Below are 491 nucleotides of genomic sequence, written 5' to 3'. Positions count from 1 at the left end.
AACCGTCTCTCACCCTCTCTTATAGCTCACAATGCATATAAATGCTCAAATATGATTAAATTCCCTGATAATGCATAAAAACGCGTCGTAATGTATAAGAATAAAGCATAGCAATATACAAAAGGGCATAAGGACGCATAATAATGCATAAAATGTATATTATGTATAACAATGTATAATAATGCTGTATATAGTGTAATACATAATGCATAGTACTGCATAATGAAAAAACATTGTAATTCTAATGCATATTCGATTTCTTCATATAAAAGAACTTTAGTAATGCTTCGTACCATCCGTGTTCTATCTCTGGCCGTTAGTATTGTTGCCGTTGCTACTGTTACTCTTGGCGAAGTATCTACTGCTGCACTGCATCTGCATCCATTTGGATTAAACTTAAAAAGAAACAAATAATTAAGCACTGACGATAATGAGCTGAAAAAGTTTGTTGTTTATGATACAAAAAAGTAATGTCATCCCTGCAGGACCAG

This window comes from Penaeus monodon, chromosome 24 (genome assembly GCF_015228065.2).
Source record: "Penaeus monodon isolate SGIC_2016 chromosome 24, NSTDA_Pmon_1, whole genome shotgun sequence".
In the NCBI taxonomy this organism is placed as follows: domain Eukaryota; kingdom Metazoa; phylum Arthropoda; class Malacostraca; order Decapoda; family Penaeidae; genus Penaeus; species Penaeus monodon.
This window is presented reverse-complemented; position numbering follows the sequence as displayed.